Source organism: Podarcis gaigeae (assembly GCF_964106915.1).
Source record: "Podarcis gaigeae genome assembly, chromosome: 2".
NCBI lineage: Eukaryota > Metazoa > Chordata > Lepidosauria > Squamata > Lacertidae > Podarcis > Podarcis gaigeae.
Genome location: NC_139679.1, coordinates 5,655,830 through 5,672,384, shown reverse-complemented (window position 1 = coordinate 5,672,384; position 16,555 = coordinate 5,655,830).

Below are 16,555 nucleotides of genomic sequence, written 5' to 3'. Positions count from 1 at the left end.
TACAATCCACAATCCAACCGAAACCAGCCCTTCCTCTAACAAAGGATGCCACAGATCAAGGTCAACACATATATTGCCAGTAAATCACATTTCAACCTCCAGCAGGCAGGAAGAATTAAATGTGAAAAACAGACGTAATGAGTTCCATACTGATAAAGATGCAGAAGATGGATGCTCACAACATATAAACTCACAACATATTGCTTAGAATTTATCTATCTTTGCTGATCCATGAATAACTCTGATATTCCAAGTATTTCCCCCCCTATTATCACAATATTCCAGGTACAGTGGTACCTCAGGTTAAGAACTTAATTTGTTCTGGAGGTCTTTTCTTAACCTGAAACTGTTCTTAACCTGAAGCAACACTTTAGTTAATGGGGCCTCCCGCTGCCGTTGCTGCGCAATTTCTGTTCTCATCCTGAAGCAAAGTTCTTAATCCGAGGAAATAATTCTGGCTTAGCGGAGTCTGTAACCTGAAGCGTCTGTAACCTGAAGCGTATGTAACTCGAGGTACCACTGTATTAGTCAGCTATCTTTACTTTTTATGTTACATTTGTGTAGCAGAATATCCCTGTTGCAACCACAGCATCACACTGCCCCCCCTTGCCTCCCTCCCCACCTCCCTGCCTTCTAGCCGGAGTCATCAAAGGATTGTGAGCTCAGTTTCTGAGAAAACAAAAGCCCACTGTCCTGTGCACAAACAAATCCAAGGTGAGGTTGATGACTTGGGATAACAATTTCAACGCAAACTGTTTGGCAACCTCCCCTCTCTTTTCTCTAACCCCACTCCAGCAAGTAATGCAAAGAAGCTTCAAATTTACAATCAGGGATGTCAAATACTCTTCTTTAAGGCTGGGTACACACTACTGTTTATTCTGGCTTCACTGCACTCCTATCGTTGGTATTGAAAACTGAGTTTGAATCCTCTGGTTTCTTGAGAAATGCAGCTGATTGGTGAACTGTCCCTGAACCCAGCTTCCATTCAGTTCGAAAATGTAAGGTGTGTACGTACATCTTAAAGGTAAAGGGGGTTAAAGGTAAAGGTAAAGGGACCCCTGACCATTAGGTCCAGTTGTGACCGACTCTGGGGTTGCGGCGCTCATCTTGTTTTATTGGCCAAGGGAGCCGGCATACAGCTTCCAGGTCATGTGGCCAGCATGACTAATCCACTTCTGGCGAACCAGAGCAGTGCACGGAAACGCCGTTTACCTTCCCGCCGGAGTGGTACCTATTTATCTACTTGCACTTTGACATGCTTTCAAACTGCTAGGTGGGCAGGAGCAGGGACCGAACAACGGGAGCTCACCCTGTTGCAGGGATTCGAACCGCTGTCCTTCTGATCAGCAAGTCCTAGGCTTTAACCCAGCGCCACCTGCGGGGAAACAAATCAGACAATCAAGTAATGTTGTGTGCAGCAAAGTTAAACATGACTTGAAATGCACTAGAGGAAAGGGGGAATGACCCGGATGAATTTTCAGCCATTCATGTGCACATGCCTAAGTGTGTCTGCACCAAGGGGCAAGCCCATCTGGGCACATGGAAGGGGATCTGTTGTGTCCCCATCTTCATATTCTCCAATTGCCCCTGTTTATGAAGCACATTCCCTGTTTCCCTTGTAAAAACACTGTCCTGGTTTTACCTTTTCTTGGGGGAATGATGTGACTTTAGAAGTCAAATCTCTCAGCGTAAGGGAGCAGATGCATCTTGATTCAAGTTAATACACATGTAAACATGTGGATGGGGAAATGCCACTACTGCACTACTTTCCTTCCTGGCCATTTCCCTTAACAGCCTAATTGACAGTGGAATGGAAAATAGCACAAGGGATAGTCATAGAATCATAGAGTTGGAAGAGACCACAAGGGCCATCGAGTCCAACCCCCTGCCAAGCAGGAAACAAAACAAAGAGAAGACAAATTCCTTGCTTTATTTCTGAAGACTCTGGAGAAGACAAATCATGTGCCTTATTTCCTGGCAATGCTTTCCTGGCTCTGGGACCACACATGGGAATTCTGATGTTGTTATGTGCTGAGCGATATGTCTTCCATATAGGTAAATATGCAATACAGTGGTACCTCGGGTTACAAACACCTTGGGTTACAAACACTTTGGGTTACAGACTCCACTAACCCGGAAGCAGTACCTCGGGTTAAGAACTTTGCCCCAGGATGAGAACAGTAATCATGTGCAGGCGGCGCGGGGGCAGCGGGAGGCCCCATTAGCTAAAGTGGTACCTCAGGTTAAGAACAGTTTCAGGTTAAGAACAGACCTCCAGAACAAATTAAGTTCTTAACCTGAGGTAACACTGTAGCAAACAAAAAACAAAAAACACAACACCTTCCTTGTCTGGCAGTGGAGGAAAGGAATGCATGGATCAGAGCCAGCCTAATGAGAAAGTGGGAAAGTCCAGGCTGAGGGTTTTTCCTTCCCTTATATATCATTTATTTAGAAAGTCATGTTCTGAGCAAGTTTAGCAGCTGACAGATGGAACTTGCTCATCAGGAAGGCCCCGGTTAAAATCTCATCCCAGCCAGGAATTCACTAGGCAAGCAAATCTTTCAGCCGCATTTGAAATTTGGGGATAATAATACTGACCTGCTTTAAAAGGTCATTGTAATATATTTTTTAAAAAGTATTTATACCAGGGCAGGGGACCTTTTCAGACCAAGGGCCACATTCATGGGTGTAGGGGGGGGCAGCCGACCCCCATCAAGTAAAACAATAGAAATACTTAACTAACTGACCAGTTGGTTCTCCTCCACACACAAAAGTCCTGCCCCCCCCCAACAAAAATTCCTTTTGGGGGAAATTCCAGGGGTCACATTTCAGTGGTGGGGGGAGAGGCAAAAGTGAGCAGAGCACCAGTTAAGCTGGCAAAGATATATAAATTGAAATCCAACCTTGGTTGGAGATGTGGTAAAGAAATAGGAACAACAATACATATGTGGTGGAGGCGTCAGGAAATTAAGAAATTTTGAACAGTAATACATGAAGAATTAAAGAAGATGTTGAAAATATCAAATAAAAAAACTCCCCAGAGATCTATCTCCTGGGGGGGGGGGGGAATCTTCTTATATGCAAGTACAGCAGCTAGAGTAGTGATTGCTGCTAAGTGAAAGTCACAAACTCTACCCTTAAGGGAGGAATGGATTTGAAAACTAAATGAATACTTAACTCTGGCAAAACTAACAGCTATTATAAGAAACCAATTGAATCAAAAAATAAAAAGGAGTGGGAATGTTTTGATGAATATATGGTAAAATACTGCTCAAAAAAGATGTGCTAATATGCCTAGTATAAAATGTAAAGTATCTGAGGGAAGGTAAATTAGTAAGGAATGATAATAAGAATATATAGAATATGTGAGAAGATTGTAAAATGCAAAGATAAATGTAATCTCAGAATGTAGAGGAAATCGAGTTGGGGCAGAGGGAAGTGGGGGGAGGGACAAGGGAATATTAAGTTTGATTGATGGATAAGTGGGGGGATGGGGAGGGTGTGGTGATGGGTTTGTTGTATTTATATTGTGATGTAATATGGAAAAAAACCAATAAAATTGAGGGAGGGAAAGTGAGCAGAGCAATTTTGCCTTGGAACAGGACTCTACTTTCTTCACAGTCACACATCCCTCTTTACCCTCCAAGCAAGAAGCACTCTCAGAGTTCAAGGACACACCCTTCTTAAACTCGGGTCTCTATCCGTTGTTGGACTACAACTCCCATCATCCCTGAACACTGGTCCTGCTAGCTAGGGATGATGGCAGCTATAGTCCAACAACAGCTGGTGGCCCAAGTATGAGAAGCACTGCCTTAGACAGACAAAAACACTCAAGGAGGCTGTGGCGTTTGCCCGTTCTTTTGAAAATGTCTGCACAGGGGGAGAGAAAGAGTTAATAGGTAGACCAATAGAAAAGCCAGAGGCAGAGCCTGCCTGTCAGGGAACTGCCATCGGAAGGGCAAGTGGTGGAAGGGCTCACGGAGGCTAGGAGAGACTCAGCAGCAGAGGAGGGAACCAGCAGGGGGAGAGAAAGAGCTCCGAGGGAAAGTGAGTCGGAGGGATGGCTCAGGGACACTTCCAGCGAAAACAGTGGGGAAGTTTCAGGACCTCCTATAGGGACACCCACCCCTCGCCGGAAACTGTCGCGCCAAGAATCCAGAAGACGCGTTTCCGTTAAGGAGCTTTTATGTTGGAAGAGATTCCGCAAACGCCCACTGTCGGATTCTGCCAGCAATTGAGGGAGTCATGTTTAAGGGGCTCCGCTATAGACAGAGCTTTGATAATCAGGCCAAACTCTGAGGGACTAAGCTTTTACGCACAAGCAGCTCATCATCCCATCACAGCAATCCGACAGTCCCTGAAAGCCGCTTGTGCAAGGAGAGGCATCATGAGCAACCCAACCGGAGCCGGAGACGCAGGAGGAGCTGGAGCGGGTCCAAGCCTGGAAGAAAGGTACAGGGTGTTGGAAGTCCAGCTAGCGCTGCAAACGGCAAGGCTCGAGGAGAGGCGGGCTCAGGATGCAGAAAAGGGAAAAACCACCTCACTCACAAGGAAGGTGCCAGGATTGGTGCAAAAGTTTGGGGGTGATCCCAGGAACTATCAAGCCTTTAGGACAGAGATGCAATATGCCCTCAATCTGCAGTTTGATGACTTTCCCGATAAGGAATCGAGGGTAGCGTTTGTGATTGGGCATCTCGAAGGGGGGGGGCGAAAGACTGGGTGAGGCCCCTGATGGCAGCGAATAATGACGCCCTAAAGGACTCGAGGAAGTTTTTTCGCGCCATGGATCTGATGTTTTCCAGTGAGATTGAGCAGGGAGTGGTGCGCAGACAGTTAATGGCGTGTAAACAGGGGAACCGATCTGTCCGTGAGTACTGGACTGAGTTCACCATGTTGATCCATAAATTGGGGTGGGACCTGTCGGCGGAACCGATACAAATGCTGTTCGAAGAAGGGCTATCTTCGGCGGTGAAGGACGAACTTTCCCGGGCGCCCAGGGCGGAGTCTATGGACCAGCTGACTAAATCCGTGCTGGCCATAGGAGCACGCCAGGAGGCGAGAGCTTTGGAGAAGCGGGAAGGGAAGGGGGAACGTTGGAGGGATTTCCGCATTCCAGAGATTCCAGAGCAGCATTCCCCGCCAGTAGAGCCGATGGAAATTGGAACAGCGAGCGCGCGCGCAGTTTCAAACCCCAATGATGGGCGGAAGAAGGAGGGAAAGAGCGCCAAGAAATGTTTTCTCTGCCAACAGCCAGGTCACTTTGCCAGAGTCTGCCTGCAAAGAAAGGAATGGCAAGGGATGGCGGGAGCTGTTGGGGGGGAGGAGGAGGAAGTTAAGGAGCAAGTAAAAGCCAACGCCTGGCTGCCACCATCGGGGCACAGCAGCCAGGCCAAAGAGCAGTGAATGTGCCCACACCGGAACCCCCAAGACCAGCGCTTGTAATAGAGGTGTTGCTAGAGCTGCCAAACGGACACCCACTAAAGATAAAGGCGCTACTGGACTCAGGCAGCTCCTGTAATTTTATGAGTAAGGAGTTTGCAGCCAAACACCAGATACAGACTATCCCTTTAAGCAACCCTTTGCAGGTGACCACGATTGATGGGAGGGAGCTGTTGGGGGGAGAAGTTAACCAACAGACTGTCCCAATGATAATGAAGGTGGCAAGACACACAGAACTGATAGCGTTTAATGTGGCCACCTTGGGAGGAGCGCCCATTATTTTGGGGATGAGCTGGCTAGCGCTGCATGATCCGCTAGTGGGATGGCACCAGCGGGTAGTTTCCTTTGGGTCAGCACATTGCCTAGAACACTGCAAGGAGGGGAAGGCTCAGGAAGGAGCCAAGGCCACTCTAGCAGGGACGAAAGTAACGGATAAAGGGAAGGTGCCCCGACAATACACCGACCTGGGTAACGTCTTCAGCGAAAGAGAAGCAGATAAACTGCCCCCGCATAGACCCTTTGACTGTCAAATCAACCTACTCCCTGGGGCCCAGCTGCCAGTGGGCAAGCTGTACGCCATGTCCGATAGGGAAATGCAGGAGTTAAGGGAGTTCATTGACGAAAACCTGAAACGGGGTTTCATCAGAGAGTCAAGAGCGGTGGGGGGCAGCCCAGTGTTTTTTGTGGACAAAAAAACCACGGATAAACCCAGGTTTGTAGTGGATTACAGGGCCCTGAATGCCGTGTCGGAACCAGTGGCTTTCCCCATGCCCAGAATTGATGACATTTTGACCCGAGTGAGGAAGGGAAAGATTTTTACCAAACTGGACCTGAGGGGGGCGTATAACCTGATACGGATGAGGAAGGGGGATGAATGGAAAACCACCATGTTCACCCCTTTAGGGGCTTTTGAGTATCTCGTTATGCCCTTCGGTCTACAAGCAGGGTCAGCCTGTTTTCAATCATTCATGAACCACATCCTGGGACCTTTGCTTTACAAGAATTGCATGGCCTTCTTAGATGACGTGTTGGTATACTCAGAGAACGAGGAGCAGCATGTAAGGGACGTCCGGGAAGTACTGGGCAAGCTGCAAGCAAACCAGCTGTGGGTGAAACTGGAGAAGTGTCAGTTTCATACCAAGGAGGTGGAATTCCTGGGGTACCGCTTGTCAGACAAGGGATTGGCCATGGATCCCGGCAAGGTTCAGGCGGTACTGGAATGGAAGACCCCAAAAACGAAGAAGGACGTGCAAAGGTTCCTAGGGTTTGGAAACTTCTATCGGAAGTTCATCAAGAACTTTGCCCACTTGACGGCTCCCATCACTGATTGTCTCAGCAGCAAGAAGAAATTTGTTTGGACGGCAGAGGCACAGCGAGCGTTCGAAGAGCTAAAGAAAGCGTTCGCGTCTGAAGAACAGCTCCTGCATGTGGATCTACAAAAACCGATGAGAGTAGAAACTGATGCATCAGACCGGGCGGTAGGGGCGGTGCTTCTGCAGCCGGGGAAGAGTGAGTCGGAGTGGAGACCGTGTGCCTTCTTCTCGCGAAAGCTGAATAAATCCGAGAGGAACCACACCGTGTATGACCGAGAACTACTCGCCATTCATGAAGCGTTCTGGAGATGGCGGCACTTACTAATTGGGGCACAACACAAAGTCCAAGTGTGCACTGACCACAAGAATCTAGAGTATTGGAGAACGGCACGAGTACTCAACCAACGACAAGTGAGATGGGCCCAGGAGTTCTCCAAATTCCACTTTGAAATTTGTTACGTGCCAGGCCCGGAAAACGTCAGGGCGGACACTCTCTCCCGTAAACCAGAATATTTGGAGGGGGAGGGAGCGCCAGAAGAGAGACACATCATCCCAGAGGACTACTGGGTGTGTGGGGCGGCATTGGTGGGGCAAAGAGAACTGGTAGAGGGGACTGAGAATGATGAATACGCCCAGGATAAGCTCAGAAGACTCCGGAGGGAGAGAACCCAGGAGGTTTTGAGGAAAGGAACGGGGCATTGTATTACAAAGGGGCACTGTATATACCCGAAGGAGAATTGAGGGGGAGGGTACTCAAACAGTTGCACGACAGCCCCACAGCGGGGCACTTCGGGCAACACAAAACCATGTGGTTGGTGACCAGGGAGTTTTGGTGGCCCAAGGTGCGGGAAGATGTACGGGAGTATGTAAGAGGGTGTGACCGATGCCAGCGAGCAAAAGGGGAGAGGCGGGCACCGGCGGGGTTATTGGAACCACTACCCATACCAGAACAACCATGGGAGGCAGTATCCATAGATTTTATGACGGACCTGCCAAAATCCAAGGGAAAAACAGCTATCATGGTTGTAGTGGACCTGTTAACCAAGATGTGCCACTTTGTGGCATGCTCACATGCGGTCACGGCAGAAGAAACAGCCAAATTGTTTGTAGAACACATTTTTAGGTTGCATGGCGCCCCCTTGAGGGTGGTCTCAGACCGAGGGAAACAATTTACGTCCAGGTTCTGGAGGAAGCTCATGAGCTTACTGCACGTAGAGGTTAATTTTTCGACTGCCCGACACCCTGAAACCAACGGGCAGGCGGAAAGAGCAAACGGTATCCTCCAACAATACTTGAGGTGTTATGTCAATGACAGAGAAAATGATTGGGTAGAAAAGTTGGCTCTGGCAGAATTTGCCTACAATAATGTGGAGAATGTGTCCACAGGGATGAGTCCCTTTTTGGCCAACTATGGGTGTCATCCCAGGGCATTTCCAGGGGAAGGAGGGGAAAGATGGAGCGTCCCGGCAGCAGAACATTTTGTAGAAGAGATGGAAGCGATCCATCGTCAGCTCCAACTCAACCTAGAAAGGGCCAAAGAAGAATACAAGAAGCAGGCAGACAGGAACAGAAGGGAAGGTAAAACCATAAGGGTGGGGGACCAGGTGTGGCTGTCGACCCAAGGGTTGCCGTTCAAAGGGGGTTGTAAGAAATTGAGACCCAAAAGATTGGGACCATTTGAGGTCATACAACAGGTCAATCCAGTGGCGTTCAAACTCAGGTTACCGAACCACATGAAACTACACCCAGTATTCCACAGGTCATTGCTGTCACCGTACACGGGGGGGGGGGCGTGAAGGGGTGTTCATACAGGGACCAGTCATAGAAGAAAGGGAACGCAACAGCCATGTGGCGGAAATCATTGACTCCAGGTGGAAGGGTAATCAGGTGGAGTATTTGGTAGCTTGGGAGGGGGAACCAGAGTCAGAAAACACCTGGGTAACTGCAGAGGAAGTCAACGACGAGGTTTTAATAGAAACGTTTCATCAACAGTTCCCAAGGAAACCTCAGTCTGTAACGAGGTTCCGGAGGGAACATTTTGGCACCACCGACGAGGAAGAGAAGTTCGAAGGGTTCCCAGAATCGGAGCTGGAAGAAAGAGTAGACTCCGATGAGGAGGAGTACTCGGGGACAAGGGACAGCAACCGGTGGAGGGAAGTGTTCGAGAATTCGGAAGGTGAAGGAGGTTCTTTCAGGGGTTTTGCATCCTCACCGCCCATGGAGGAAGGGACTGGAGGGGGTGAAGGGGGCCCTGGAGGGGAGGTGGATGTCAGGGAACTGCCATCGGAAGGGCAGGTGGTGGAAGGGCTCACGGAGGCTAGGAGAGACTCAGCAGCAGAGGAGGGAACCAGCAGGGGGAGAAAAGGAGCTCCGAGGGAAAGTGAGTCGGAGGGATGGCTCAGGGACACTTCCAGCGAAAACAGTGGGGAAGTTTCAGGACCTCCTATAGGGACACCCACCCCTCGCCGGAAACTGTCACGCCGAGAATCCAGAAGACGCGTTTCCATTAAGGAGCTTTTATGTTGGAAGAGATTCCGCAAACGCCCACTGTCGGATTCTGCCAGCGATTGAGGGAGTCATGCTTAAGGGGCTCCACTATAGACAGAGCTTTGATAATCAGGCCAAACTCTGAGGGACTAAGCTTTTACGCACAAACAGCTCATCATCCCATCACACTACCTTTTTATAAAAGGGCTTAGCCCAAGGTTTAGTTAGAGTTGGTTGGTTAGTTGGGAAAAGGCAGTTGGGAAAGCAGTTGGCAGACAGATGGAAATACCTGTAGAGCAGGGGTGTCTAACTCAAATTCATCGGGGGCCGCATCAGCAGTTTGGTCACCCTCAAAGGGCCGGTTGTATCTGTAGGACTTACAGTACAGGAGAGAAGGGTTCAGGCAGCCGTTGGATCTGTCACATCACAGGATGGCATGCGCTCAATATAAAAACAAGTGGAGGTTTCCTGAATGCATGTAAAGTGGAGGTTTCCTGTGTAGAACAGCCGGCGCCGCTAGAGGGCAGACGTTCTCTGGCTTGTAGGCTGCCGTGCATGCGCTGAAGAGGCGGCTTTCTTGTGTCAAAAAAAAAAAAAGAGAATAAAAGGTGAAGGCTGGCGGCTGGCGGCCGGCGGCGGCTACACAGGCCACATGACGAGGTCTGGCGGACCGGATTCGGCCCACGGGTCTTGTGTTTGACACCCGTGCTGTAGAGAGACAGTTAGTGCAGTTGGTTCTTGTGTGAGGGGAGGTAAAAGAGTTAGAGGCAGAATTAAATAAGACTAAGAGGGTAAAGGGTAACAGCGTTTCAAATGCATTTAAAGTTTATTTGTGTTTGCAATAAATTACAATCTTCATTGTTAAGAACCTGACTGAGACTAAGTGATTTACCAGGGAGGACCTGGTTGGTGGCAGCAGATTAGTGGTGTACGGGTCAATAGTCTCTGAGACGACGGGGGCTTCATACGAACGCCACAGAGGGTGCAATGGAAAGGAAGATTGGTGGTGAGTCGTGTGGCTTGAGGGAAATCCTGAGAGTCAGATAGAAAGACCTGCTGGGCCACATTGCCCTATAAAAGTTCAGGGCAATTCACAAGAAACATCAAGAACAGCATAACTGTATCTGAACCACTTTGGACATTCAAATGTGTTGCATGTTAAGAAAGATGATGCTCTGGGCAGGAGGCCCCCTAGTCAGTGGCGTAGCGTGGGTTGTCAGCACCCAGGGCAAGGCAAGTAATTTGCACCCCCTAACCCGTGGATTTGCGCCCCCTAACCCTAACCCCCAGATGTTGCGCCCGGTGCAGCCGGGCCCCCTGCAGCCCCCACGCTACGCCCCTGCCCCTAGTGTCACTTTTCCCCCTGTGAGTGTTCAACAGAGGTAGAGCCAGCGTGGTGTAGTGGTTAAGAGTGGTAGTCTCGTAATCTGGGGAACCGGGTTCGGGTTTCCGCTCCTCCACATGCAGCTGCTGGGTGACCTTGGGCTAGTCACACTTCTCCAAAGTCTCTCAGCCTCACTCACCTCACAGATACAGATAGGTAGCCGTGTTGGTCTGCCATAGTCAAAACAAAAAAAATTCCTTCCAGTAGCACCTTAAAGACCAACTAAGTCAGTTCTTGGTATGAGCTTTCGTGTGCATGCACACTTCTTCAGATACCATATAGTTAAAGCCATGGTTTTCCCAGTAGTGATGTACGGAAGTGAGAGCTGGACCATAAAGAAGGCTGATCGCCGAAGAATTGATGCTTTTGAAGGAGGAGAAGAATTGATGCTGGAGGAGAAGAATTGATGCACACTTCTGGAGGAGAAGAATTGATGCACACTTTAACTATATGGTATCTGAAGAAGTGTGCATGCACACGAAAGCTCATACCAAGAACTGACTTAGTTAGTCTTTAAGGTGCTACTGGAAGGAATTTTTTTTGTTTTCACCTCACAGAGTGTTTGTTGTGGGGGTGGAAGGGAAAGGAGAATGTTAGCTGCTTTGAGACTCCTTAAAGGGAGTGAAAGGAGGGATATCAAATCCAAACTCTTCTTCTTCTTCTTCTAGAGAAGTGTGGAAATGGCGACATTTGTAAAACACCAACCTGTTCAGGCAGCTGCAGAGGAAAGAGGGGAAGAACTGAACCGCGAACAGGAATCCATGAGAGATGCAGAGATGGCTGAAGAGACGATGTTCAAGAGGCAGCTGAAACGGACGATGAAGCAGAGCTCTTGATAAGGGGCTGAGAGGGGAATGAGAGGAATGATATTTTCAAAAGATGAATTACGCTGCTGGGTGAGGACAGAAATAGGTGGCTGCATCCAATCAAATCCCCACCTGTTGCCATGGCAAACTGCGCTGCAAAGCAGCCCTCTTCAAAGATGGGGACAAAAGTAAAAATATGCTCTAATGTGCCACCTCTCAACGATGTCAAGTCTTGAGTGGTGTGCTGGCATTGTGGAAAAGCCTTCTAGCAGACAGTGCTGTGTTTGGATGATCAATGGCTGACAAGTTCTGACTGAAGTGATTCTGGACTGTATCTAGAATGATGCATGTTCAACAAGCTTTCTAAGAAAAATATGAAGGTTCTTGAGTTTATTTTTTGTTTGTTGGTTAAATGTGTATACTGCACTTCATCTGAGGATCACGCAAAAATGTTTGTTTGTTTGTTTAGTTGTTGCTCCCCCTTAGTTGTTGTTTAGTCATTTAGTCGTGTCCGACTCTTTGTGACCCCCTGGACCAGAGCATGCCAGGCACTCCTGTCTTCCACTGCCTCCCACAGTTTGGTCAGACTCATGCTGGTAGCTTCAAGAACACTGTCCAACCATCTCGTCCTCTGTCGTCCCCTTCTCCTTGTGCCTTCCATCTTTCCCAACATCAGGGTCTTTTCCAGGGAGTCTTCTCTTCTCATGAGGTGACCAAAGTATTGGAGCCTCAGCTTCAGGATCTGCCCTTCCAGTGAGCTCTCAGGGCTGATTTCCTTCAGAATTGATAGGTTTGATCTTCTTGCAGTCCATGGGACTCTCAAGAGTCTCCTCCAGCATCAATTCTTCTCCTCCAGCATCAATTCTTCTCCTCCTTCAAAAGCATCAATTCTTCGGCGATCAGCCTTCTTTATGGTCCAGCTCTCACTTCCGTACATCACTACTGGGAAAACCATGGCTTTAACTTTATGGACCTTTGTTGGCAAGGTGATGTCTCTGCAAAAATACATAACATAATAACAAACAAAACAATAAATCCCCAGTTATTTCACACCTCTTTCCCCACACCTGAGATCACTGCCAAAGTCTCCCATCCCCTTATCCTGTCTATATTGGAAGAACATAAGAGCGAGACCAACTTGGCTCCCACCCACAGACCAGGAAGGAGAAGCAGCTCCTATGTTTGCTTTCCTCCTCATTTTTTCCCTTTTGTGTGGTGTACATTAGATTGTGAGCTTGAAGACAGGAGCTGTCCCATACAGTGCTTAGAAGATTTAAGGTAATTTTTAAGTGAATCACATGACATAGAGAGTGGTCATGAAAGAACTCTGATGGCTACTAGCCATGATGGCTCTGCCCTGCCTCTAAGTTGAAGGCACCAACGCTTCTGAATACCAGTTGCTAGAAACCACAGGCGGGGAGAGAGCTCTTGTGCTTGACTCCTGCTTGCTGGTTTCCCACACATGCAACTGTTCAGCTACTCTGAGAACAGGATACTGGACTTGATAGGGCACTGGCCTGATCCAGCAGGCTCTTCTTATGTTCTTATGAACTTACACATAAGGACTGAAAACATAAACAGTAAACAGACAGTAACCAGTAACCCCTAAGCCAACTTGTATCAATACCATCTATTAACCAACCATCTCAACAATCCATGTCAGTAATTGTTGTTGTTTAGTCGTTTAGTCGTGCCCGCCTCTTCGTGGCCCCCTGGACCAGAGCACGCCAGGCACTTCTGTCTTCCACTGCCTCCCACAGTTTGGTCAAACTCATGCTGGTAGCTTCAAGAACACTGTCCCACCATCTCGTCCTCTGTCGTCCCCTTCTCCTTGTGCCCTCCATCTTTCCCAACATCAGGGTCTTTCCCAGGGAGTCTTCTCTTCTCATGAGGTGGCCAAAGTCTTGGAGCCTCAGCTTCAGGACCTGTCCTTCCAGTGAGCACTCAGGGCTGATTTCCTTAAGAATGGAGAGGTTTGATCTTCTTGCAGTCCTTGGGACTCTCAAGAGTCTCCTCCAGCACCATAATTCAAAAGCATCAATTCTTCAGCGATCAGCCTTCTTTATGGTCCTGCTTTCACTTCCATACATCACTACTTGGAAAACCATAGCTTTTATTATACGGAGGCTATAAATCCTGAGGCTATAAACAACTAAAAAGTATTTAAATTCCCTTGCCATCTCTTGCCCCACACTGACAGGAAGCTCTCTTCCTGAACTGGCTGTAGCTGCCTTTGAATGCTCATCATCATTCTTCCTCATCTGTGTTCTAAAAAGGCCATGGCATTAGTTACTTGTAAGTAAAGCAATGATAGCAACGACCCTTTGAAATATATTTAATGAAGCAATCAATCTGATATAAGGAATAGGTAAAGGGTAAAGGGATCCCTGACCATTAGGTCCAGTCATGACTGACTCTGGGGTTGCGGCGCTCATCTCGCCTTACTGGCCGAGGGAGCCGGCGTACAGCTTCCGGGTCATGTGGCCAGCATGACTAAGCCGCTTCTGGCAAACCAGAGCAGCGCACGGAAACGCTGCTGGAGCAGTACCTATTTGTCTACTTGCACTTTGATGTGCTTTTGAACTGCTAGGTTGGCAGGAGCAGGGACCGAACAACGGGCGCACACCCCGTCGCGGGGATTCGAACCGCCAACGTTCTGATCAGCAAGCCCTAGGCTCTGTGGTTTAACCCACAGCGCCACCCGCGTCCCTCTTATAAGGAATAGCTGTAACATAAACACATCCAGAATCTCACACTCCAGGAAGAGCCAACGTTGTGCTTTCCAGATGCTGTGGAGTACAACTCTCCTCATCACTGACCATGGACCACGCTGGCTGGAGCTTTCAGGAGTTGTAGTCCAAAACATCTAGAAGGCACCACATTGGCTTCCCATGTAACTGCTTTATAGGGATGCTTCATGGGAAGTGATTAAAAAGAAAGGAAAACTCAGGCAAAGCTTTCTCCTGCACCATGCTGGGGACGCAGCATCTATTGAATGTCTACCTGCATTCACATGTTAAAGATACACAAATTTGCCAGAAAATAAAATGATGGCCTGGAAAAGGAAAATAGCCTGGTAACTCTTAGGAAGTGCTGCCACCTTGTGGGATCAGTTTGTTTTGGCATTTTCTGACACTGGAGAAGTGTGCAATGCACATGAAACCTTATGCCCAGGACAAACTTAGTTGGTCTCTAAGGTGCTACGGGACAATTTTACAATTTTTAAATTTATTTCAAGTGCCTCAGACCAACACGGCTACCTTCCTGAATTTGGAAAAGTCCTACTAGGGCTCAACTCCTGCACAAAGGCTTCAAATATTGTGAACAGTGATCTTTTATCCTTCTGAGCAGTTGGGGTACAGGCACTGAGATAAGGGGTGGACTAACTGAATCTTTCAGAAGGCCGAGCCTTCATTCCACCCCCTCCAACATTTCTCCAATGGAAACAGGGGCGTCCGATTCTCACCACAGGTAAAGGCTTCTAGCTGGTGTGTAGGACACATGTGGGCTTTGTGTTTAGATTTATAGGGGTGCTCAGCACTGGCACAAACTTCCATGGCAGAAAAAAGCTTCAGACATCCAACATTTCTTCAGGCTGGGCTGTTTCTTGGAGCTGGGGTTATTTACCAGTCAGTATTTGCTGGCCCCAAACTATGTTCTGCCAGGGGCACTCGTCACTCACCCTGGTGCTATTTATCCTAGAGCTGGCACCGAATGATGTGTCATAAAAGTGTGTGCCAGCGATACACATTTTTGGGAGGTCAATAACAAAATTAAATGATCTAATAGAAGTGTAATACAGTGGTACCTCGGGTTACATACGCTTCAGTTTACATACACTTCAGGTTACAGACTCTGCTAACGCAGAAATATTATCTCGAGTTAAGAACTTTGCTTCAGGACGAGAACAGAAATCATGTTCCGGTGGTGCGGCAGCAGCAGGAGGCCCCATTAGCTAAAGTGGTGCTTCAGGTTAAGAACAGTTTCAGGTTAAGAACAGACCTCCAGAACAAATTAAGTTCTTAACCCGAGGTACCACTATAGTCATTATCCTTTCATTTTGTATACTAACAAACTGTTTTTCAGTCATCACCTGGCATTGTATATTATTATTTTAGCAGTAGTAATTATTCCTGTTGTCATTATTTCATCGCCCATGAACATGACAGGTCCCTGCCCCAAGTAGCTTCCAGTTAGAAACAGATACAAGGGAGACAACAGGGAGAAAGAAAGAAATGGAGGCAGGAGTAAACTGGTGGTGCATGTGTAATCATTGCAGCTCATATATTTAGTGTTATATATTTGCAGCAGGGTATGGTGACTGGAGTTGGTTTTTTAGTGATTACAAAAAGAAGAAAAAGTATTTTGCCACACCACTCACTATAGAACACATTTAGCCAGGATGTTGTGTCTGCCCAGGGCCGGATTTAGGTTTGATGAGGCCCTAAGCTACTGAAGGTAATGGGGCCCCTTATATGTCCAGCTGTCCTTTGTCAACAACAAATTGTCGCTGTTTTTTGTGTTGAATATATGCTATATGGTAATTTATGGACTTAATTGGTCCATACACAACACAAAACACTGTTGGTGTATGTAGGTTTTATTTTATTTGCTTTTTATCTTATATTTTGGAAATGTACATCCAGTTTTGTTTTTCTTTAATTTTTTTTGGGGGGGGGGCCAAGAGAGTGGGGCCCTATGCTATAGCTTGTTTAGCTTATATGTACCGTATTTTTGGCTCTATAAGACTCACTTTTTCCCTCCTAAAACGTAAGGGGAAATGTGTGTGCGTCTTATGGAGCGAATGCAGGCTGCGCAGCTATCACAGAAGCCAGAACAGCAAGAGGGATTGCTGCTTTCACTGCGCAGCGATCCCTCTTGCTGTTCTGGCTTCTGAGATTCAGAATATTTTTTTCTTGTTTTCCTCCTCCAAAAACTAGGTGCGTCTTGTGGTCTAGTGCGTCTTATAGAGCGAAAAATACAGTATATCAAGTGAAGATGCTGGACTTGGGCAACACATTTTAACAACTTCACAGGGGATGAGCTCCCACTCCCCTTCTTTAACCTACTGTGTTCATCACCCAAGTTCCTACATTCTGTTGAAATTGAATAGAGCTTGTGAAGGA